The 21,982-nt window shown below is 44.4% G+C and overlaps 24 non-coding genes across 24 annotated transcripts; all 24 read left to right on the forward strand.

Moving 5' to 3' along the window:
- The first annotated feature begins 237 nt into the window (after positions 1–237).
- trnay-gua lies at positions 238–326 on the forward strand. The gene is given in 2 exon segments: positions 238–274; positions 291–326. It is a non-coding gene; the product is annotated as a tRNA-Tyr (tRNA).
- Positions 327–1,162: 836 nt separating this feature from the next.
- trnay-gua lies at positions 1,163–1,251 on the forward strand. The gene is given in 2 exon segments: positions 1,163–1,199; positions 1,216–1,251. It is a non-coding gene; the product is annotated as a tRNA-Tyr (tRNA).
- A 247-nt stretch (positions 1,252–1,498) lies between these two features.
- Positions 1,499–1,587, forward strand: trnay-gua. The gene is given in 2 exon segments: positions 1,499–1,535; positions 1,552–1,587. It is a non-coding gene; the product is annotated as a tRNA-Tyr (tRNA).
- A 923-nt stretch (positions 1,588–2,510) lies between these two features.
- Positions 2,511–2,599, forward strand: trnay-gua. Its single transcript is given in 2 exon segments — positions 2,511–2,547; positions 2,564–2,599. It is a non-coding gene; the product is annotated as a tRNA-Tyr (tRNA).
- Positions 2,600–3,435: 836 nt separating this feature from the next.
- Positions 3,436–3,524, forward strand: trnay-gua. The gene is given in 2 exon segments: positions 3,436–3,472; positions 3,489–3,524. It is a non-coding gene; the product is annotated as a tRNA-Tyr (tRNA).
- Positions 3,525–3,771: 247 nt separating this feature from the next.
- trnay-gua lies at positions 3,772–3,860 on the forward strand. Its single transcript is given in 2 exon segments — positions 3,772–3,808; positions 3,825–3,860. It is a non-coding gene; the product is annotated as a tRNA-Tyr (tRNA).
- A 1,426-nt stretch (positions 3,861–5,286) lies between these two features.
- On the forward strand, positions 5,287–5,375 carry trnay-gua. The gene is given in 2 exon segments: positions 5,287–5,323; positions 5,340–5,375. It is a non-coding gene; the product is annotated as a tRNA-Tyr (tRNA).
- Positions 5,376–5,622: 247 nt separating this feature from the next.
- trnay-gua lies at positions 5,623–5,711 on the forward strand. The gene is given in 2 exon segments: positions 5,623–5,659; positions 5,676–5,711. It is a non-coding gene; the product is annotated as a tRNA-Tyr (tRNA).
- Positions 5,712–7,137: 1,426 nt separating this feature from the next.
- trnay-gua lies at positions 7,138–7,226 on the forward strand. The gene is given in 2 exon segments: positions 7,138–7,174; positions 7,191–7,226. It is a non-coding gene; the product is annotated as a tRNA-Tyr (tRNA).
- A 247-nt stretch (positions 7,227–7,473) lies between these two features.
- trnay-gua lies at positions 7,474–7,562 on the forward strand. The gene is given in 2 exon segments: positions 7,474–7,510; positions 7,527–7,562. It is a non-coding gene; the product is annotated as a tRNA-Tyr (tRNA).
- Positions 7,563–9,912: 2,350 nt separating this feature from the next.
- Positions 9,913–10,001, forward strand: trnay-gua. Its single transcript is given in 2 exon segments — positions 9,913–9,949; positions 9,966–10,001. It is a non-coding gene; the product is annotated as a tRNA-Tyr (tRNA).
- A 247-nt stretch (positions 10,002–10,248) lies between these two features.
- trnay-gua lies at positions 10,249–10,337 on the forward strand. Its single transcript is given in 2 exon segments — positions 10,249–10,285; positions 10,302–10,337. It is a non-coding gene; the product is annotated as a tRNA-Tyr (tRNA).
- Positions 10,338–11,650: 1,313 nt separating this feature from the next.
- trnay-gua lies at positions 11,651–11,739 on the forward strand. Its single transcript is given in 2 exon segments — positions 11,651–11,687; positions 11,704–11,739. It is a non-coding gene; the product is annotated as a tRNA-Tyr (tRNA).
- A 247-nt stretch (positions 11,740–11,986) lies between these two features.
- Positions 11,987–12,075, forward strand: trnay-gua. Its single transcript is given in 2 exon segments — positions 11,987–12,023; positions 12,040–12,075. It is a non-coding gene; the product is annotated as a tRNA-Tyr (tRNA).
- A 1,427-nt stretch (positions 12,076–13,502) lies between these two features.
- On the forward strand, positions 13,503–13,591 carry trnay-gua. Its single transcript is given in 2 exon segments — positions 13,503–13,539; positions 13,556–13,591. It is a non-coding gene; the product is annotated as a tRNA-Tyr (tRNA).
- Positions 13,592–13,838: 247 nt separating this feature from the next.
- Positions 13,839–13,927, forward strand: trnay-gua. The gene is given in 2 exon segments: positions 13,839–13,875; positions 13,892–13,927. It is a non-coding gene; the product is annotated as a tRNA-Tyr (tRNA).
- A 1,426-nt stretch (positions 13,928–15,353) lies between these two features.
- Positions 15,354–15,442, forward strand: trnay-gua. Its single transcript is given in 2 exon segments — positions 15,354–15,390; positions 15,407–15,442. It is a non-coding gene; the product is annotated as a tRNA-Tyr (tRNA).
- Positions 15,443–15,689: 247 nt separating this feature from the next.
- On the forward strand, positions 15,690–15,778 carry trnay-gua. Its single transcript is given in 2 exon segments — positions 15,690–15,726; positions 15,743–15,778. It is a non-coding gene; the product is annotated as a tRNA-Tyr (tRNA).
- Positions 15,779–17,204: 1,426 nt separating this feature from the next.
- trnay-gua lies at positions 17,205–17,293 on the forward strand. The gene is given in 2 exon segments: positions 17,205–17,241; positions 17,258–17,293. It is a non-coding gene; the product is annotated as a tRNA-Tyr (tRNA).
- Positions 17,294–17,540: 247 nt separating this feature from the next.
- trnay-gua lies at positions 17,541–17,629 on the forward strand. Its single transcript is given in 2 exon segments — positions 17,541–17,577; positions 17,594–17,629. It is a non-coding gene; the product is annotated as a tRNA-Tyr (tRNA).
- Positions 17,630–18,128: 499 nt separating this feature from the next.
- On the forward strand, positions 18,129–18,217 carry trnay-gua. Its single transcript is given in 2 exon segments — positions 18,129–18,165; positions 18,182–18,217. It is a non-coding gene; the product is annotated as a tRNA-Tyr (tRNA).
- An 836-nt stretch (positions 18,218–19,053) lies between these two features.
- On the forward strand, positions 19,054–19,143 carry trnay-gua. Its single transcript is given in 2 exon segments — positions 19,054–19,091; positions 19,108–19,143. It is a non-coding gene; the product is annotated as a tRNA-Tyr (tRNA).
- Positions 19,144–19,390: 247 nt separating this feature from the next.
- Positions 19,391–19,479, forward strand: trnay-gua. The gene is given in 2 exon segments: positions 19,391–19,427; positions 19,444–19,479. It is a non-coding gene; the product is annotated as a tRNA-Tyr (tRNA).
- A 2,349-nt stretch (positions 19,480–21,828) lies between these two features.
- trnay-gua lies at positions 21,829–21,917 on the forward strand. The gene is given in 2 exon segments: positions 21,829–21,865; positions 21,882–21,917. It is a non-coding gene; the product is annotated as a tRNA-Tyr (tRNA).
- The last annotated feature ends 65 nt before the right edge of the window (positions 21,918–21,982 follow it).

Raw genomic sequence — 21,982 nt, forward strand, 5'->3', positions numbered from 1 at the left:
AAGTGTTGACGCGTTAATGGCCCATCAGCGCAAACAAAAGGATACAGACGCTTGGGGGGGGTCAGGTTTGGCAGTAATAGTACCCCTAATGTACCCGTCAGCTCTAGTGTTGAGCTGTTTATCACGTTAAAAACTTTGTAATAGAACACGTTGACTAGTTCTGCTTCAGCTATGGAGGATACAGACGCTCTTAGGCATCAGGTTCGGCAGTTATCGTACCATTTTTCTGCTGTGTTCCCTTCGATAGCTCAGTTGGTAGAGCGGAGGACTGTAGGTTGAAAATAGCAGGCATCCTTAGGTTGCTGGTTCAACTCCGGCTCGAAGGAAGTAGTTTTCATTGTTGCAAATTGTGTGGCAGTGTTATAGAGATGGAGAGTGATGATGCGTCATTGGAAAGTTACTTTGTACCACTGTTTACTGAACATATCCATAGACTGACCTAGGTGGCTGTTTGTCACGTTCGAAACTTTGAAATAGTAGACGCTGTTGGCTAGTTGTGCTTCAGCTATGGAGGATACAGACGCTCTTGGGCATCAGGTTCGGCAGTTATAGTACCATTGTCGTGCTGTGTTCCCTTCGATAGCTCAGTTTGTAGAGCGGAGGACTGTAGGTTGAAAATAGCAGGCATCCTTTGGGTGCTGGTTCAATTCTGCCTTGAAGGAAGTAGTTTTTATTGTTGCAAATTGTGTGGCAGTGTTATAGAGATGGAGAGTGATGATGCGTCATTGGAAAGTTACTTTGTACCATTGTTTACTGAACATATCCGTAGACTAAGCTAGGTGGCTGTTTTTCAGCTAAAAGTACACCCGTTTTGTTTGGGTTCAAGCTGTTGGATATGCTACATGGCTGTGTCTGGTGTGTGGGTGCTGTGTATGTGTGTGTCCTTGCTCTTATAGAGATGGAAACGCAGTGCTATAGAAATGGAAAGTGTTGACGCGTTAATGGCCCATCAGCGCAAACAAAAGGATACAGACGCTTGGGGGGGGTCAGGTTTGGCAGTAATAGTACCCCTAATGTACCCGTCATCTCTAGTGTTGAGCTGTTTATCACGTTCAAAACTTTGTAATAGAACACGTTGACTAGTTCTGCTTCAGCTATGGAGGATACAGACGCTCTTGGGCATCAGGTTTGGCAGTTATCGTACCTTTATAGTGCTGTGTTCCCTTCGATAGCTCAGTTGGTAGAGCGGAGGACTGTAGGTTGAAAATAGCAGGCATCCTTAGGTCGCTGGTTCAACTCCGGCTCGAAGGAAGTAGTTTTCATTGTTGCAAATTGTTTGGCAGTGTTATAGAGATGGAGAGTGATGATGCGTCATTGGAAAGTTACTTTGTATCATTGTTTACTGAACATATCTGTTGACTAAGCTAGGTGGATGTTTGTCACGTTCAAAACTTTGTAATAGAAGACGCTGTTAACTAGTTCTGCTTCAGATATGGAGGATACGGATGCTCTTGGGCATCAGGTTCGGCAGTTATCGTACCATTTCTGCGCTGTGTTCCCTTCGATAGCTCAGTTGGTAGAGCGGAGGACTGTAGGTTGAAAATAGCAGGCATCCTTAGGTCGCTGGTTCAACTCCGGCTCGAAGGAAGTAGTTTTCATTGTTGCAAATTGTGTGGCAGTGTTATAGAGATGGAGAGTGATGATGCGTCATTGGAAAGTTACTTTGTACCACTGTTTACTGAACATATATACGTAGACTAACATAGGAGGCTGTTTTTCAGCTAAAAGTACACCCGTTTTGTTTGGGTTCAAGCTGTTGGATATGCTACATGGCTGTGTCTGGTGTGTGGGTGCTGTGTATGTACGTTCAAAACTTTGTAATAGAAGACGCTGTTAACTAGTTCTGCTTCAGATATGGAGGATACGGATGCTCTTGGGCATCAGGTTCGGCAGTTATCGTACCATTTCTGTGCTGTGTTCCCTTCGATAGCTCAGTTGGTAGAGCGGAGGACTGTAGGTTGAAAATAGCAGGCATCCTTAGGTCGCTATTTCAACTCCGGCTCGAAGGAAGTAGTTTTCATTGTTGCAAATTGTGTGGCAGTGTTATAGAGATGGAGAGTGATGATGCGTCATTGGAAAGTTACTTTGTACCACTGTTTACTGAACATATATACATAGACTAACATAGGAGGCTGTTTTTCAGCTAAAAGTACACCCGTTTTGTTTGGGTTCAAGCTGTTGGATATGCTACATGGCTGTGTCTGGTGTGTGGGTGCTGTGTATGTGTGTGTCCTTGCTCTTATAGAGATGGAAACGCAGTGCTATAGAAATGGAAAGTGTTGACGCGTTAATGGCCCATCAGCGCAAACAAAAGGATACAGACGCTTGGGGGGGTCAGGTTTGGCAGTAATAGTACCCCTAATGTACCCGTCAGCTCTAGTGTTGAGCTGTTTATCACGTTAAAAACTTTGTAATAGAACACGTTGACTAGTTCTGCTTCAGCTATGGAGGATACAGACGCTCTTAGGCATCAGGTTCGGCAGTTATCGTACCATTTTTCTGCTGTGTTCCCTTCGATAGCTCAGTTGGTAGAGCGGAGGACTGTAGGTTGAAAATAGCAGGCATCCTTAGGTTGCTGGTTCAACTCCGGCTCGAAGGAAGTAGTTTTCATTGTTGCAAATTGTGTGGCAGTGTTATAGAGATGGAGAGTGATGATGCGTCATTGGAAAGTTACTTTGTACCACTGTTTACTGAACATATCCATAGACTGACCTAGGTGGCTGTTTGTCACGTTCGAAACTTTGAAATAGTAGACGCTGTTGGCTAGTTGTGCTTCAGCTATGGAGGATACAGACGCTCTTGGGCATCAGGTTCGGCAGTTATAGTACCATTGTCGTGCTGTGTTCCCTTCGATAGCTCAGTTTGTAGAGCGGAGGACTGTAGGTTGAAAATAGCAGGCATCCTTTGGGTGCTGGTTCAATTCTGCCTTGAAGGAAGTAGTTTTTATTGTTGCAAATTGTGTGGCAGTGTTATAGAGATGGAGAGTGATGATGCGTCATTGGAAAGTTACTTTGTACCATTGTTTACTGAACATATCCGTAGACTAAGCTAGGTGGCTGTTTTTCAGCTAAAAGTACACCCGTTTTGTTTGGGTTCAAGCTGTTGGATATGCTACATGGCTGTGTCTGGTGTGTGGGTGCTGTGTATGTGTGTGTCCTTGCTCTTATAGAGATGGAAACGCAGTGCTATAGAAATGGAAAGTGTTGACGCGTTAATGGCCCATCAGCGCAAACAAAAGGATACAGACGCTTGGGGGGGGTCAGGTTTGGCAGTAATAGTACCCCTAATGTACCCGTCATCTCTAGTGTTGAGCTGTTTATCACGTTCAAAACTTTGTAATAGAACACGTTGACTAGTTCTGCTTCAGCTATGGAGGATACAGACGCTCTTGGGCATCAGGTTTGGCAGTTATCGTACCTTTATAGTGCTGTGTTCCCTTCGATAGCTCAGTTGGTAGAGCGGAGGACTGTAGGTTGAAAATAGCAGGCATCCTTAGGTCGCTGGTTCAACTCCGGCTCGAAGGAAGTAGTTTTCATTGTTGCAAATTGTTTGGCAGTGTTATAGAGATGGAGAGTGATGATGCGTCATTGGAAAGTTACTTTGTATCATTGTTTACTGAACATATCTGTTGACTAAGCTAGGTGGATGTTTGTCACGTTCAAAACTTTGTAATAGAAGACGCTGTTAACTAGTTCTGCTTCAGATATGGAGGATACGGATGCTCTTGGGCATCAGGTTCGGCAGTTATCGTACCATTTCTGCGCTGTGTTCCCTTCGATAGCTCAGTTGGTAGAGCGGAGGACTGTAGGTTGAAAATAGCAGGCATCCTTAGGTCGCTGGTTCAACTCCGGCTCGAAGGAAGTAGTTTTCATTGTTGCAAATTGTGTGGCAGTGTTATAGAGATGGAGAGTGATGATGCGTCATTGGAAAGTTACTTTGTACCACTGTTTACTGAACATATATACGTAGACTAACATAGGAGGCTGTTTTTCAGCTAAAAGTACACCCGTTTTGTTTGGGTTCAAGCTGTTGGATATGCTACATGGCTGTGTCTGGTGTGTGGGTGCTGTGTATGTGTGTGTCCTTGCTCTTATAGAGATGGAAACGCAGTGCTATAGAAATGGAAAGTGTTGACGCGTTAATGGCCCATCAGCGCAAACAAAAGGATACAGACGCTTGGGGGGGTCAGGTTTGGCAGTAATAGTACCCCTAATGTACCCGTCAGCTCTAGTGTTGAGCTGTTTATCACGTTCAAAACTTTGTAATAGAACACGTTGACTAGTTCTGCTTCAGCTATGGAGGATACAGACACTCTTAGGCATCAGGTTCGGCAGTTATCGTACCATTTTTCTGCTGTGTTCCCTTCGATAGCTCAGTTGGTAGAGCGGAAGACTGTAGGTTGAAAATAGCAGACATCCTTAGGTAGCTGGTTCAACTCCGGCTCGAAGGAAGTAGTTTTCATTGTTGCAAATTGTGTTGCAGTGTTATAGAGATGGTGAGTGATGAAGCGTCATTGGAAAGTTACTCTGTACCATTGTTTACTGAACATATCCATAGACTGACCTAGGTGGCTGTTTGTCACGTTCGAAACTTTGAAATAGTAGACGCTGTTGGCTAGTTGTGCTTCAGCTATGGAGGATACAGACGCTCTTGGGCATCAGGTTCGGCAGTTATAGTACCATTGTCGTGCTGTGTTCCCTTCGATAGCTCAGTTTGTAGAGCGGAAGACTGTAGGTTGAAAATAGCAGGCATCCTTTGGGTGCTGGTTCAATTCTGCCTTGAAGGAAGTAGTTTTTATTGTTGCAAATTGTGTGGCAGTGTTATAGAGATGGAGAGTGATGATGCGTCATTGGAAAGTTACTTTGTACCATTGTTTACTGAACATATCCGTAGACTAAGCTAGGTGGCTGTTTTTCAGCTAAAAGTACACCCGTTTTGTTTGGGTTCAAGCTGTTGGATATGCTACATGGCTGTGTCTGGTGTGTGGGTGCTGTGTATGTGTGTGTCCTTGCTCTTATAGAGATGGAAACGCAGTGCTATAGAAATGGAAAGTGTTGACGCGTTAATGGCCCATCAGCGCAAACAAAAGGATACAGACGCTTGGGGGGGGTCAGGTTTGGCAGTAATAGTACCCCTAATGTACCCGTCATCTCTAGTGTTGAGCTGTTTATCACGTTCAAAACTTTGTAATAGAACACGTTGACTAGTTCTGCTTCAGCTATGGAGGATACAGACGCTCTTGGGCATCAGGTTTGGCAGTTATCGTACCTTTATAGTGCTGTGTTCCCTTCGATAGCTCAGTTGGTAGAGCGGAGGACTGTAGGTTGAAAATAGCAGGCATCCTTAGGTCGCTGGTTCAACTCCGGCTCGAAGGAAGTAGTTTTCATTGTTGCAAATTGTTTGGCAGTGTTATAGAGATGGAGAGTGATGATGCGTCATTGGAAAGTTACTTTGTATCATTGTTTACTGAACATATCTGTTGACTAAGCTAGGTGGATGTTTGTCACGTTCAAAACTTTGTAATAGAAGACGCTGTTAACTAGTTCTGCTTCAGATATGGAGGATACGGATGCTCTTGGGCATCAGGTTCGGCAGTTATCGTACCATTTCTGCGCTGTGTTCCCTTCGATAGCTCAGTTGGTAGAGCGGAGGACTGTAGGTTGAAAATAGCAGGCATCCTTAGGTCGCTGGTTCAACTCCGGCTCGAAGGAAGTAGTTTTCATTGTTGCAAATTGTGTGGCAGTGTTATAGAGATGGAGAGTGATGATGCGTCATTGGAAAGTTACTTTGTACCACTGTTTACTGAACATATATACGTAGACTAACATAGGAGGCTGTTTTTCAGCTAAAAGTACACCCGTTTTGTTTGGGTTCAAGCTGTTGGATATGCTACATGGCTGTGTCTGGTGTGTGGGTGCTGTGTATGTGTGTGTCCTTGCTCTTATAGAGATGGAAACGCAGTGCTATAGAAATGGAAAGTGTTGACGCGTTAATGGCCCATCAGCGCAAACAAAAGGATACAGACGCTTGGGGGGGTCAGGTTTGGCAGTAATAGTACCCCTAATGTACCCGTCAGCTCTAGTGTTGAGCTGTTTATCACGTTCAAAACTTTGTAATAGAACACGTTGACTAGTTCTGCTTCAGCTATGGAGGATACAGACACTCTTAGGCATCAGGTTCGGCAGTTATCGTACCATTTTTCTGCTGTGTTCCCTTCGATAGCTCAGTTGGTAGAGCGGAAGACTGTAGGTTGAAAATAGCAGACATCCTTAGGTAGCTGGTTCAACTCCGGCTCGAAGGAAGTAGTTTTCATTGTTGCAAATTGTGTTGCAGTGTTATAGAGATGGTGAGTGATGAAGCGTCATTGGAAAGTTACTCTGTACCATTGTTTACTGAACATATCCATAGACTGACCTAGGTGGCTGTTTGTCACGTTCGAAACTTTGAAATAGTAGACGCTGTTGGCTAGTTGTGCTTCAGCTATGGAGGATACAGACGCTCTTGGGCATCAGGTTCGGCAGTTATAGTACCATTGTCGTGCTGTGTTCCCTTCGATAGCTCAGTTTGTAGAGCGGAAGACTGTAGGTTGAAAATAGCAGGCATCCTTTGGGTGCTGGTTCAATTCTGCCTTGAAGGAAGTAGTTTTTATTGTTGCAAATTGTGTGGCAGTGTTATAGAGATGGAGAGTGATGATGCGTCATTGGAAAGTTACTTTGTACCATTGTTTACTGAACATATCCGTAGACTAAGCTAGGTGGCTGTTTTTCAGCTAAAAGTACACCCGTTTTGTTTGGGTTCAAGCTGTTGGATATGCTACATGGCTGTGTCTGGTGTGTGGGTGCTGTGTATGTGTGTGTCCTTGCTCTTATAGAGATGGAAACGCAGTGCTATAGAAATGGAAAGTGTTGACGCGTTAATGGCCCATCAGCGCAAACAAAAGGATACAGACGCTTGGGGGGGGTCAGGTTTGGCAGTAATAGTACCCCTAATGTACCCGTCATCTCTAGTGTTGAGCTGTTTATCACGTTCAAAACTTTGTAATAGAACACGTTGACTAGTTCTGCTTCAGCTATGGAGGATACAGACGCTCTTGGGCATCAGGTTTGGCAGTTATCGTACCTTTATAGTGCTGTGTTCCCTTCGATAGCTCAGTTGGTAGAGCGGAGGACTGTAGGTTGAAAATAGCAGGCATCCTTAGGTCGCTGGTTCAACTCCGGCTCGAAGGAAGTAGTTTTCATTGTTGCAAATTGTTTGGCAGTGTTATAGAGATGGAGAGTGATGATGCGTCATTGGAAAGTTACTTTGTATCATTGTTTACTGAACATATCTGTTGACTAAGCTAGGTGGATGTTTGTCACGTTCAAAACTTTGTAATAGAAGACGCTGTTAACTAGTTCTGCTTCAGATATGGAGGATACGGATGCTCTTGGGCATCAGGTTCGGCAGTTATCGTACCATTTCTGCGCTGTGTTCCCTTCGATAGCTCAGTTGGTAGAGCGGAGGACTGTAGGTTGAAAATAGCAGGCATCCTTAGGTCGCTGGTTCAACTCCGGCTCGAAGGAAGTAGTTTTCATTGTTGCAAATTGTGTGGCAGTGTTATAGAGATGGAGAGTGATGATGCGTCATTGGAAAGTTACTTTGTACCACTGTTTACTGAACATATATACGTAGACTAACATAGGAGGCTGTTTTTCAGCTAAAAGTACACCCGTTTTGTTTGGGTTCAAGCTGTTGGATATGCTACATGGCTGTGTCTGGTGTGTGGGTGCTGTGTATGTGTGTGTCCTTGCTCTTATAGAGATGGAAACGCAGTGCTATAGAAATGGAAAGTGTTGACGCGTTAATGGCCCATCAGCGCAAACAAAAGGATACAGACGCTTGGGGGGGTCAGGTTTGGCAGTAATAGTACCCCTAATGTACCCGTCAGCTCTAGTGTTGAGCTGTTTATCACGTTCAAAACTTTGTAATAGAACACGTTGACTAGTTCTGCTTCAGCTATGGAGGATACAGACACTCTTAGGCATCAGGTTCGGCAGTTATCGTACCATTTTTCTGCTGTGTTCCCTTCGATAGCTCAGTTGGTAGAGCGGAAGACTGTAGGTTGAAAATAGCAGACATCCTTAGGTAGCTGGTTCAACTCCGGCTCGAAGGAAGTAGTTTTCATTGTTGCAAATTGTGTTGCAGTGTTATAGAGATGGTGAGTGATGAAGCGTCATTGGAAAGTTACTCTGTACCATTGTTTACTGAACATATCCATAGACTGACCTAGGTGGCTGTTTGTCACGTTCGAAACTTTGAAATAGTAGACGCTGTTGGCTAGTTGTGCTTCAGCTATGGAGGATACAGACGCTCTTGGGCATCAGGTTCGGCAGTTATAGTACCATTGTCGTGCTGTGTTCCCTTCGATAGCTCAGTTTGTAGAGCGGAAGACTGTAGGTTGAAAATAGCAGGCATCCTTTGGGTGCTGGTTCAATTCTGCCTTGAAGGAAGTAGTTTTTATTGTTGCAAATTGTGTGGCAGTGTTATAGAGATGGAGAGTGATGATGCGTCATTGGAAAGTTACTTTGTACCATTGTTTACTGAACATATCCGTAGACTAAGCTAGGTGGCTGTTTTTCAGCTAAAAGTACACCCGTTTTGTTTGGGTTCAAGCTGTTGGATATGCTACATGGCTGTGTCTGGTGTGTGGGTGCTGTGTATGTGTGTGTCCTTGCTCTTATAGAGATGGAAACGCAGTGCTATAGAAATGGAAAGTGTTGACGCGTTAATGGCCCATCAGCGCAAACAAAAGGATACAGACGCTTGGGGGGGTCAGGTTTGGCAGTAATAGTACCCCTAATGTACCCGTCAGCTCTAGTGTTGAGCTGTTTATCACGTTCAAAACTTTGTAATAGAACACGTTGACTAGTTCTGCTTCAGCTATGGAGGATACAGACACTCTTAGGCATCAGGTTCGGCAGTTATCGTACCATTTTTCTGCTGTGTTCCCTTCGATAGCTCAGTTGGTAGAGCGGAAGACTGTAGGTTGAAAATAGCAGACATCCTTAGGTAGCTGGTTCAACTCCGGCTCGAAGGAAGTAGTTTTCATTGTTGCAAATTGTGTTGCAGTGTTATAGAGATGGTGAGTGATGAAGCGTCATTGGAAAGTTACTCTGTACCATTGTTTACTGAACATATCCATAGACTGACCTAGGTGGCTGTTTGTCACGTTCGAAACTTTGAAATAGTAGACGCTGTTGGCTAGTTGTGCTTCAGCTATGGAGGATACAGACGCTCTTGGGCATCAGGTTCGGCAGTTATAGTACCATTGTCGTGCTGTGTTCCCTTCGATAGCTCAGTTTGTAGAGCGGAAGACTGTAGGTTGAAAATAGCAGGCATCCTTTGGGTGCTGGTTCAATTCTGCCTTGAAGGAAGTAGTTTTTATTGTTGCAAATTGTGTGGCAGTGTTATAGAGATGGAGAGTGATGATGCGTCATTGGAAAGTTACTTTGTACCATTGTTTACTGAACATATCCGTAGACTAAGCTAGGTGGCTGTTTTTCAGCTAAAAGTACACCCGTTTTGTTTGGGTTCAAGCTGTTGGATATGCTACATGGCTGTGTCTGGTGTGTGGGTGCTGTGTATGTGTGTGTCCTTGCTCTTATAGAGATGGAAACGCAGTGCTATAGAAATGGAAAGTGTTGACGCGTTAATGGCCCATCAGCGCAAACAAAAGGATACAGACGCTTGGGGGGGGTCAGGTTTGGCAGTAATAGTACCCCTAATGTACCCGTCATCTCTAGTGTTGAGCTGTTTATCACGTTCAAAACTTTGTAATAGAACACGTTGACTAGTTCTGCTTCAGCTATGGAGGATACAGACGCTCTTGGGCATCAGGTTTGGCAGTTATCGTACCTTTATAGCGCTGTGTTCCCTTCGATAGCTCAGTTGGTAGAGCGGAGGACTGTAGGTTGAAAATAGCAGGCATCCTTAGGTCGCTGGTTCAACTCCGGCTCGAAGGAAGTAGTTTTCATTGTTGCAAATTGTTTGGCAGTGTTATAGAGATGGAGAGTGATGATGCGTCATTGGAAAGTTACTTTGTATCATTGTTTACTGAACATATCTGTTGACTAAGCTAGGTGGATGTTTGTCACGTTCAAAACTTTGTAATAGAAGACGCTGTTAACTAGTTCTGCTTCAGATATGGAGGATACGGATGCTCTTGGGCATCAGGTTCGGCAGTTATCGTACCATTTCTGCGCTGTGTTCCCTTCGATAGCTCAGTTGGTAGAGCGGAGGACTGTAGGTTGAAAATAGCAGGCATCCTTAGGTCGCTGGTTCAACTCCGGCTCGAAGGAAGTAGTTTTCATTGTTGCAAATTGTGTGGCAGTGTTATAGAGATGGAGAGTGATGATGCGTCATTGGAAAGTTACTTTGTACCACTGTTTACTGAACATATATACGTAGACTAACATAGGAGGCTGTTTTTCAGCTAAAAGTACACCCGTTTTGTTTGTTTTGCGTTAATGGCCCATCAGCGCAAACAAAAGGATACAGACGCTTGGGGGGGTCAGGTTTGGCAGTAATAGTACCCCTAATGTACCCGTCAGCTCTAGTGTTGAGCTGTTTATCACGTTCAAATCTTTGTAATAGAACACGTTGACTAGTTCTGCTTCAGCTATGGAGGATACAGACACTCTTAGGCATCAGGTTCGGCAGTTATCGTACCATTTTTCTGCTGTGTTCCCTTCGATAGCTCAGTTGGTAGAGCGGAAGACTGTAGGTTGAAAATAGCAGACATCCTTAGGTAGCTGGTTCAACTCCGGCTCGAAGGAAGTAGTTTTCATTGTTGCAAATTGTGTTGCAGTGTTATAGAGATGGTGAGTGATGAAGCGTCATTGGAAAGTTACTCTGTACCATTGTTTACTGAACATATCCATAGACTGACCTAGGTGGCTGTTTGTCACGTTCGAAACTTTGAAATAGTAGACGCTGTTGGCTAGTTGTGCTTCAGCTATGGAGGATACAGACGCTCTTGGGCATCAGGTTCGGCAGTTATAGTACCATTGTCGTGCTGTGTTCCCTTCGATAGCTCAGTTTGTAGAGCGGAAGACTGTAGGTTGAAAATAGCAGGCATCCTTTGGGTGCTGGTTCAATTCTGCCTTGAAGGAAGTAGTTTTTATTGTTGCAAATTGTGTGGCAGTGTTATAGAGATGGAGAGTGATGATGCGTCATTGGAAAGTTACTTTGTACCATTGTTTACTGAACATATCCGTAGACTAAGCTAGGTGGCTGTTTTTCAGCTAAAAGTACACCCGTTTTGTTTGGGTTCAAGCTGTTGGATATGCTACATGGCTGTGTCTGGTGTGTGGGTGCTGTGTATGTGTGTGTCCTTGCTCTTATAGAGATGGAAACGCAGTGCTATAGAAATGGAAAGTGTTGACGCGTTAATGGCCCATCAGCGCAAACAAAAGGATACAGACGCTTGGGGGGGGTCAGGTTTGGCAGTAATAGTACCCCTAATGTACCCGTCATCTCTAGTGTTGAGCTGTTTATCACGTTCAAAACTTTGTAATAGAACACGTTGACTAGTTCTGCTTCAGCTATGGAGGATACAGACGCTCTTGGGCATCAGGTTTGGCAGTTATCGTACCTTTATAGTGCTGTGTTCCCTTCGATAGCTCAGTTGGTAGAGCGGAGGACTGTAGGTTGAAAATAGCAGGCATCCTTAGGTCGCTGGTTCAACTCCGGCTCGAAGGAAGTAGTTTTCATTGTTGCAAATTGTTTGGCAGTGTTATAGAGATGGAGAGTGATGATGCGTCATTGGAAAGTTACTTTGTATCATTGTTTACTGAACATATCTGTTGACTAAGCTAGGTGGATGTTTGTCACGTTCAAAACTTTGTAATAGAAGACGCTGTTAACTAGTTCTGCTTCAGATATGGAGGATACGGATGCTCTTGGGCATCAGGTTCGGCAGTTATCGTACCATTTCTGCGCTGTGTTCCCTTCGATAGCTCAGTTGGTAGAGCGGAGGACTGTAGGTTGAAAATAGCAGGCATCCTTAGGTCGCTGGTTCAACTCCGGCTCGAAGGAAGTAGTTTTCATTGTTGCAAATTGTGTGGCAGTGTTATAGAGATGGAGAGTGATGATGCGTCATTGGAAAGTTACTTTGTACCACTGTTTACTGAACATATATACGTAGACTAACATAGGAGGCTGTTTTTCAGCTAAAAGTACACCCGTTTTGTTTGGGTTCAAGCTGTTGGATATGCTACATGGCTGTGTCTGGTGTGTGGGTGCTGTGTATGTGTGTGTCCTTGCTCTTATAGAGATGGAAACGCAGTGCTATAGAAATGGAAAGTGTTGACGCGTTAATGGCCCATCAGCGCAAACAAAAGGATACAGACGCTTGGGGGGGGTCAGGTTTGGCAGTAATAGTACCCCTAATGTACCCGTCAGCTCTAGTGTTGAGCTGTTTATCACGTTCAAAACTTTGTAATAGAACACGTTGACTAGTTCTGCTTCAGCTATGGAGGATACAGACACTCTTAGGCATCAGGTTCGGCAGTTATCGTACCATTTTTCTGCTGTGTTCCCTTCGATAGCTCAGTTGGTAGAGCGGAAGACTGTAGGTTGAAAATAGCAGACATCCTTAGGTAGCTGGTTCAACTCCGGCTCGAAGGAAGTAGTTTTCATTGTTGCAAATTGTGTTGCAGTGTTATAGAGATGGTGAGTGATGAAGCGTCATTGGAAAGTTACTCTGTACCATTGTTTACTGAACATATCCATAGACTGACCTAGGTGGCTGTTTGTCACGTTCGAAACTTTGAAATAGTAGACGCTGTTGGCTAGTTGTGCTTCAGCTATGGAGGATACAGACGCTCTTGGGCATCAGGTTCGGCAGTTATAGTACCATTGTCGTGCTGTGTTCCCTTCGATAGCTCAGTTTGTAGAGCGGAAGACTGTAGGTTGAAAATAGCAGGCATCCTTTGGGTGCTGGTTCAATTCTGCCTTGAAGGAAGTAGTTTTTATTGTTGCAAATTGTGTGGCAGTGTTATAGAGATGGAGAGTGATGATGCGTCATTGGAAAGTTACTTTGTACCATTGTTTACTGAACATATCCGTAGACTAAGCTAGGTGGCTGTTTTTCAGCTAAAAGTACACCCGTTTTGTTTGGGTTCAAGCTGTTGGATATGCTACATGGCTGTGTCTGGTGTGTGGGTGCTGTGTATGTGTGTGTCCTTGCTCTTATAGAGATGGAAACGCAGTGCTATAGAAATGGAAAGTGTTGACGCGTTAATGGCCCATCAGCGCAAACAAAAGGATACAGACGCTTGGGGGGGGTCAGGTTTGGCAGTAATAGTACCCCTAATGTACCCGTCATCTCTAGTGTTGAGCTGTTTATCACGTTCAAAACTTTGTAATAGAACACGTTGACTAGTTCTGCTTCAGCTATGGAGGATACAGACGCTCTTGGGCATCAGGTTTGGCAGTTATCGTACCTTTATAGTGCTGTGTTCCCTTCGATAGCTCAGTTGGTAGAGCGGAGGACTGTAGGTTGAAAATAGCAGGCATCCTTAGGTCGCTGGTTCAACTCCGGCTCGAAGGAAGTAGTTTTCATTGTTGCAAATTGTTTGGCAGTGTTATAGAGATGGAGAGTGATGATGCGTCATTGGAAAGTTACTTTGTATCATTGTTTACTGAACATATCTGTTGACTAAGCTAGGTGGATGTTTGTCACGTTCAAAACTTTGTAATAGAAGACGCTGTTAACTAGTTCTGCTTCAGATATGGAGGATACGGATGCTCTTGGGCATCAGGTTCGGCAGTTATCGTACCATTTCTGCGCTGTGTTCCCTTCGATAGCTCAGTTGGTAGAGCGGAGGACTGTAGGTTGAAAATAGCAGGCATCCTTAGGTCGCTGGTTCAACTCCGGCTCGAAGGAAGTAGTTTTCATTGTTGCAAATTGTGTGGCAGTGTTATAGAGATGGAGAGTGATGATGCGTCATTGGAAAGTTACTTTGTACCACTGTTTACTGAACATATATACGTAGACTAACATAGGAGGCTGTTTTTCAGCTAAAAGTACACCCGTTTTGTTTGGGTTCAAGCTGTTGGATATGCTACATGGCTGTGTCTGGTGTGTGGGTGCTGTGTATGTGTGTGTCCTTGCTCTTATAGAGATGGAAACGCAGTGCTATAGAAATGGAAAGTGTTGACGCGTTAATGGCCCATCAGCGCAAACAAAAGGATACAGACGCTTGGGGGGGTCAGGTTTGGCAGTAATAGTACCCCTAATGTACCCGTCAGCTCTAGTGTTGAGCTGTTTATCACGTTCAAAACTTTGTAATAGAACACGTTGACTAGTTCTGCTTCAGCTATGGAGGATACAGACACTCTTAGGCATCAGGTTCGGCAGTTATCGTACCATTTTTCTGCTGTGTTCCCTTCGATAGCTCAGTTGGTAGAGCGGAAGACTGTAGGTTGAAAATAGCAGACATCCTTAGGTAGCTGGTTCAACTCCGGCTCGAAGGAAGTAGTTTTCATTGTTGCAAATTGTGTTGCAGTGTTATAGAGATGGTGAGTGATGAAGCGTCATTGGAAAGTTACTCTGTACCATTGTTTACTGAACATATCCATAGACTGACCTAGGTGGCTGTTTGTCACGTTCGAAACTTTGAAATAGTAGACGCTGTTGGCTAGTTGTGCTTCAGCTATGGAGGATACAGACGCTCTTGGGCATCAGGTTCGGCAGTTATAGTACCATTGTCGTGCTGTGTTCCCTTCGATAGCTCAGTTTGTAGAGCGGAAGACTGTAGGTTGAAAATAGCAGGCATCCTTTGGGTGCTGGTTCAATTCTGCCTTGAAGGAAGTAGTTTTTATTGTTGCAAATTGTGTGGCAGTGTTATAGAGATGGAGAGTGATGATGCGTCATTGGAAAGTTACTTTGTACCATTGTTTACTGAACATATCCGTAGACTAAGCTAGGTGGCTGTTTTTCAGCTAAAAGTACACCCGTTTTGTTTGGGTTCAAGCTGTTGGATATGCTACATGGCTGTGTCTGGTGTGTGGGTGCTGTGTATGTGTGTGTCCTTGCTCTTATAGAGATGGAAACGCAGTGCTATAGAAATGGAAAGTGTTGACGCGTTAATGGCCCATCAGCGCAAACAAAAGGATACAGACGCTTGGGGGGGGTCAGGTTTGGCAGTAATAGTACCCCTAATGTACCCGTCATCTCTAGTGTTGAGCTGTTTATCACGTTCAAAACTTTGTAATAGAACACGTTGACTAGTTCTGCTTCAGCTATGGAGGATACAGACGCTCTTGGGCATCAGGTTTGGCAGTTATCGTACCTTTATAGTGCTGTGTTCCCTTCGATAGCTCAGTTGGTAGAGCGGAGGACTGTAGGTTGAAAATAGCAGGCATCCTTAGGTCGCTGGTTCAACTCCGGCTCGAAGGAAGTAGTTTTCATTGTTGCAAATTGTTTGGCAGTGTTATAGAGATGGAGAGTGATGATGCGTCATTGGAAAGTTACTTTGTATCATTGTTTACTGAACATATCTGTTGACTAAGCTAGGTGGATGTTTGTCACGTTCAAAACTTTGTAATAGAAGACGCTGTTAACTAGTTCTGCTTCAGATATGGAGGATACGGATGCTCTTGGGCATCAGGTTCGGCAGTTATCGTACCATTTCTGCGCTGTGTTCCCTTCGATAGCTCAGTTGGTAGAGCGGAGGACTGTAGGTTGAAAATAGCAGGCATCCTTAGGTCGCTGGTTCAACTCCGGCTCGAAGGAAGTAGTTTTCATTGTTGCAAATTGTGTGGCAGTGTTATAGAGATGGAGAGTGATGATGCGTCATTGGAAAGTTACTTTGTACCACTGTTTACTGAACATATATACGTAGACTAACATAGGAGGCTGTTTTTCAGCTAAAAGTACACCCGTTTTGTTTGGGTTCAAGCTGTTGGATATGCTACATGGCTGTGTCTGGTGTGTGGGTGCTGTGTATGTGTGTGTCCTTGCTCTTATAGAGATGGAAACGCAGTGCTATAGAAATGGAAAGTGTTGACGCGTTAATGGCCCATCAGCGCAAACAAAAGGATACAGACGCTTGGGGGGGTCAGGTTTGGCAGTAATAGTACCCCTAATGTACCCGTCAGCTCTAGTGTTGAGCTGTTTATCACGTTCAAAACTTTGTAATAGAACACGTTGACTAGTTCTGCTTCAGCTATGGAGGATACAGACACTCTTAGGCATCAGGTTCGGCAGTTATCGTACCATTTTTCTGCTGTGTTCCCTTCGATAGCTCAGTTGGTAGAGCGGAAGACTGTAGGTTGAAAATAGCAGACATCCTTAGGTAGCTGGTTCAACTCCGGCTCGAAGGAAGTAGTTTTCATTGTTGCAAATTGTGTTGCAGTGTTATAGAGATGGTGAGTGATGAAGCGTCATTGGAAAGTTACTCTGTACCATTGTTTACTGAACATATCCATAGACTGACCTAGGTGGCTGTTTGTCACGTTCGAAACTTTGAAATAGTAGACGCTGTTGGCTAGTTGTGCTTCAGCTATGGAGGATACAGACGCTCTTGGGCATCAGGTTCGGCAGTTATAGTACCATTGTCGTGCTGTGTTCCCTTCGATAGCTCAGTTTGTAGAGCGGAAGACTGTAGGTTGAAAATAGCAGGCATCCTTTGGGTGCTGGTTCAATTCTGCCTTGAAGGAAGTAGTTTTTATTGTTGCAAATTGTGTGGCAGTGTTATAGAGATGGAGAGTGATGATGCGTCATTGGAAAGTTACTTTGTACCATTGTTTACTGAACATATCCGTAGACTAAGCTAGGTGGCTGTTTTTCAGCTAAAAGTACACCCGTTTTGTTTGGGTTCAAGCTGTTGGATATGCTACATGGCTGTGTCTGGTGTGTGGGTGCTGTGTATGTGTGTGTCCTTGCTCTTATAGAGATGGAAACGCAGTGCTATAGAAATGGAAAGTGTTGACGCGTTAATGGCCCATCAGCGCAAACAAAAGGATACAGACGCTTGGGGGGGGTCAGGTTTGGCAGTAATAGTACCCCTAATGTACCCGTCATCTCTAGTGTTGAGCTGTTTATCACGTTCAAAACTTTGTAATAGAACACGTTGACTAGTTCTGCTTCAGCTATGGAGGATACAGACGCTCTTGGGCATCAGGTTTGGCAGTTATCGTACCTTTATAGTGCTGTGTTCCCTTCGATAGCTCAGTTGGTAGAGCGGAGGACTGTAGGTTGAAAATAGCAGGCATCCTTAGGTCGCTGGTTCAACTCCGGCTCGAAGGAAGTAGTTTTCATTGTTGCAAATTGTGTGGCAGTGTTATAGAGATGGAGAGTGATGATGCGTCATTGGAAAGTTACTTTGTATCATTGTTTATTGAACATATCTGTTGACTAAGCTAGGTGGATGTTTGTCACGTTCAAAACTTTGTAATAGAAGACGGTGTTAACTAGTTCTGCTTCAGATATGGAGGATAGGGATGCTCTTGGGCATCAGGTTCGGCAGTTATCGTACCATTTCTGTGCTGTGTTCCCTTCGATAGCTCAGTTGGTAGAGCGGAGGACTGTAGGTTGAAAATAGCAGGCATCCTTAGGTCGCTGGTTCAATTCCTGCTCGAAGGAAGTAGTTTTCGCTGTTGCAAATTGTGTCTCAGTTTTATAGAGATGGAGAGTGATGATGCGTCATTGGAAAGTTACTTTGTACCACTGTTTACTGAACATATACGTAGACTAACATAGGAGGCTGTTTTTCAGCTAAAAGTACACCCGTTTTGTTTGGGTTCAAGCTGTTGGATATGCTACATGGCTGTGTCTGGTGTGTGGGTGCTGTGTATGTGTGTGTCCTTGCTCTGATAGAGATGGAAACGCAGTGCTATAGAAATGGAAAGTGTTGACGCGTTAATGGCCCATCAGCGCAAACAAAAGGATACAGACGCTTGGGGGGGTCAGGTTTGGCAGTAATAGTACCCCTAATGTACCCGTCAGCTCTAGTGTTGAGCTGTTTATCACGTTCAAAACTTTGTAATAGAACACGTTGACTAGTTCTGCTTCAGCTATGGAGGATACAGACGCTCTTGGGCATCAGGTTCGGCAGTTATCGTACCATTTTTCTGCTGTGTTCCCTTCGATAGCTCAGTTGGTAGAGCGGAGGACTGTAGGTTGAAAATAGCAGACATCCTTAGGTAGCTGGTTCAACTCCGGCTCGAAGGAAGTAGTTTTCATTGTTGCAAATTGTGTTGCAGTGTTATAGAGATGGTGAGTGATGAAGCGTCATTGGAAAGTTACTCTGTACCATTGTTTACTGAACATATCCATAGACTGACCTAGGTGGCTGTTTGTCACGTTCGAAACTTTGAAATAGTAGACGCTGTTGGCTAGTTGTGCTTCAGCTATGGAGGATACAGACGCTCTTGGGCATCAGGTTCGGCAGTTATAGTACCATTGTCGTGCTGTGTTCCCTTCGATAGCTCAGTTTGTAGAGCGGAAGACTGTAGGTTGAAAATAGCAGGCATCCTTTGGGTGCTGGTTCAATTCTGCCTTGAAGGAAGTAGTTTTTATTGTTGCAAATTGTGTGGCAGTGTTATAGAGATGGAGAGTGATGATGCGTCATTGGAAAGTTACTTTGTACCATTGTTTACTGAACATATCCGTAGACTAAGCTAGGTGGCTGTTTTTCAGCTAAAAGTACACCCGTTTTGTTTGGGTTCAAGCTGTTGGATATGCTACATGGCTGTGTCTGGTGTGTGGGTGCTGTGTATGTGTGTGTCCTTGCTCTTATAGAGATGGAAACGCAGTGCTATAGAAATGGAAAGTGTTGACGCGTTAATGGCCCATCAGCGCAAACAAAAGGATACAGACGCTTGGGGGGGGGTCAGGTTTGGCAGTAATAGTACCCCTAATGTACCCGTCATCTCTAGTGTTGAGCTGTTTATCACGTTCAAAACTTTGTAATAGAACACGTTGACTAGTTCTGCTTCAGCTATGGAGGATACAGACGCTCTTGGGCATCAGGTTTGGCAGTTATCGTACCTTTATAGTGCTGTGTTCCATTCGATAGCTCAGTTGGTAGAGCGGAGGACTGTAGGTTGAAAATAGCAGGCATCCTTAGGTCGCTGGTTCAACTCCGGCTCGAAGGAAGTAGTTTTCATTGTTGCAAATTGTTTGGCAGTGTTATAGAGATGGAGAGTGATGATGCGTCATTGGAAAGTTACTTTGTATCATTGTTTACTGAACATATCTGTTGACTAAGCTAGGTGGATGTTTGTCACGTTCAAAACTTTGTAATAGAAGACGCTGTTAACTAGTTCTGCTTCAGATATGGAGGATACGGATGCTCTTGGGCATCAGGTTCGGCAGTTATCGTACCATTTCTGCGCTGTGTTCCCTTCGATAGCTCAGTTGGTAGAGCGGAGGACTGTAGGTTGAAAATAGCAGGCATCCTTAGGTCGCTGGTTCAACTCCGGCTCGAAGGAAGTAGTTTTCATTGTTGCAAATTGTGTGGCAGTGTTATAGAGATGGAGAGTGATGATGCGTCATTGGAAAGTTACTTTGTACCACTGTTTACTGAACATATATACGTAGACTAACATAGGAGGCTGTTTTTCAGCTAAAAGTACACCCGTTTTGTTTGGGTTCAAGCTGTTGGATATGCTACATGGCTGTGTCTGGTGTGTGGGTGCTGTGTATGTGTGTGTCCTTGCTCTTATAGAGATGGAAACGCAGTGCTATAGAAATGGAAAGTGTTGACGCGTTAATGGCCCATCAGCGCAAACAAAAGGATACAGACGCTTGGGGGGGTCAGGTTTGGCAGTAATAGTACCCCTAATGTACCCGTCAGCTCTAGTGTTGAGCTGTTTATCACGTTCAAAACTTTGTAATAGAACACGTTGACTAGTTCTGCTTCAGCTATGGAGGATACAGACACTCTTAGGCATCAGGTTCGGCAGTTATCGTACCATTTTTCTGCTGTGTTCCCTTCGATAGCTCAGTTGGTAGAGCGGAAGACTGTAGGTTGAAAATAGCAGACATCCTTAGGTAGCTGGTTCAACTCCGGCTCGAAGGAAGTAGTTTTCATTGTTGCAAATTGTGTTGCAGTGTTATAGAGATGGTGAGTGATGAAGCGTCATTGGAAAGTTACTCTGTACCATTGTTTACTGAACATATCCATAGACTGACCTAGGTGGCTGTTTGTCACGTTCGAAACTTTGAAATAGTAGACGCTGTTGGCTAGTTGTGCTTCAGCTATGGAGGATACAGACGCTCTTGGGCATCAGGTTCGGCAGTTATAGTACCATTGTCGTGCTGTGTTCCCTTCGATAGCTCAGTTTGTAGAGCGGAAGACTGTAGGTTGAAAATAGCAGGCATCCTTTGGGTGCTGGTTCAATTCTGCCTTGAAGGAAGTAGTTTTTATTGTTGCAAATTGTGTGGCAGTGTTATAGAGATGGAGAGTGATGATGCGTCATTGGAAAGTTACTTTGTACCATTGTTTACTGAACATATCCGTAGACTAAGCTAGGTGGCTGTTTTTCAGCTAAAAGTACACCCGTTTTGTTTGGGTTCAAGCTGTTGGATATGCTACATGGCTGTGTCTGGTGTGTGGGTGCTGTGTATGTGTGTGTCCTTGCTCTTATAGAGATGGAAACGCAGTGCTATAGAAATGGAAAGTGTTGACGCGTTAATGGCCCATCAGCGCAAACAAAGGATACAGACGCTTGGGGGGGGTCAGGTTTGGCAGTAATAGTACCCCTAATGTACCCGTCAGCTCTAGTGTTGAGCTGTTTATCACGTTCAAAACTTTGTAATAGAACACGTTGACTAGTTCTGCTTCAGCTATGGAGGATACAGACACTCTTAGGCATCAGGTTCGGCAGTTATCGTACCATTTTTCTGCTGTGTTCCCTTCGATAGCTCAGTTGGTAGAGCGGAAGACTGTAGGTTGAAAATAGCAGACATCCTTAGGTAGCTGGTTCAACTCCGGCTCGAAGGAAGTAGTTTTCATTGTTGCAAATTGTGTTGCAGTGTTATAGAGATGGTGAGTGATGAAGCGTCATTGGAAAGTTACTCTGTACCATTGTTTACTGAACATATCCATAGACTGACCTAGGTGGCTGTTTGTCACGTTCGAAACTTTGAAATAGTAGACGCTGTTGGCTAGTTGTGCTTCAGCTATGGAGGATACAGACGCTCTTGGGCATCAGGTTCGGCAGTTATCGTACCATTGTCGTGCTGTGATCCCTTCGATAGCTCAGTTGGTAGAGTGGAGTACTGTCGGTTGAAAATAGCAAGGATCCTTTGGGTGCTGGTTCAATTCTGCCTTGAAGGAAGTAGTTTTCATTGTTGCAAATTGTGTGGCAGTGTTATAGAGATGGAGAGTGATGATGCGTCATTGGAAAGTTACTTTGTACCATTGTTTACTGAACATATCCGTAGACTAAGCTAGGTGGCTGTTTTTCAGCTAAAAGTACACCCGTTTGTTTGGGTTCAAGCTGTTGGATATGCTACATGGCTGTGTCTGGTGTGTGGGTGCTGTGTATGTGTGTGTCCTTGCTCTTATAGAGATGGAAACGCAGTGCTATAGAAATGGAAAGTGTTGACGCGTTAATGGCCCATCAGCGCAAACAAAAGGATACAGACGCTTGGGGGGGGTCAGGTTTGGCAGTAATAGTACCCCTAATGTACCCGTCATCTCTAGTGTTGAGCTGTTTATCACGTTCAAAACTTTGTAATAGAACACGTTGACTAGTTCTGCTTCAGCTATGGAGGATACAGACGCTCTTGGGCATCAGGTTTGGCAGTTATCGTACCTTTATAGCGCTGTGTTCCCTTCGATAGCTCAGTTGGTAGAGCGGAGGACTGTAGGTTGAAAATAGCAGGCATCCTTAGGTCGCTGGTTCAACTCCGGCTCGAAGGAAGTAGTTTTCATTGTTGCAAATTGTGTGGCAGTGTTATAGAGATGGAGAGTGATGATGCCTCATT

The sequence above is a fragment of the Sander lucioperca genome, chromosome 10, assembly GCF_008315115.2.
Source record: "Sander lucioperca isolate FBNREF2018 chromosome 10, SLUC_FBN_1.2, whole genome shotgun sequence".
NCBI classification, from domain to species: domain Eukaryota; kingdom Metazoa; phylum Chordata; class Actinopteri; order Perciformes; family Percidae; genus Sander; species Sander lucioperca.